Raw genomic sequence first — 381 nt, 5'->3', positions numbered from 1 at the left:
GTAGGGTGAAAAACTCAATGTGTGAGACTATGTCTTTGTTTCTATTTTCATTTGCAGTCCTCCTTGGCTGTCACATAATCAAGCCATTAATCAGTGTCAAGTCATGGTCTAGAGCAGTGCTTTGCCACTGTGGCTTCAATGGCAACGACTTGTGTTACTAAGTCCAGTACTCTGTCATGAGGTAGAGTGGAAGTCACAGACCTAGAAACTGTTAGGGCAGAGATACCACCTTGGTGACCATCTAAGTCTTTCCTCCATGGCTGTACATCTGTCTTCTGATATTTCAGAGTGTTCCTCACATTATTCCGACCAGCACTCCCAGTGGAGGACTACTAAGACTTAACATCCCCCATTTTACTTTTTCTTTTTTTTTTTTTTTTT

This window comes from Mus pahari, chromosome 1, assembly GCF_900095145.1.
Source record: "Mus pahari chromosome 1, PAHARI_EIJ_v1.1, whole genome shotgun sequence".
In the NCBI taxonomy this organism is placed as follows: domain Eukaryota; kingdom Metazoa; phylum Chordata; class Mammalia; order Rodentia; family Muridae; genus Mus; species Mus pahari.
This window is presented reverse-complemented; position numbering follows the sequence as displayed.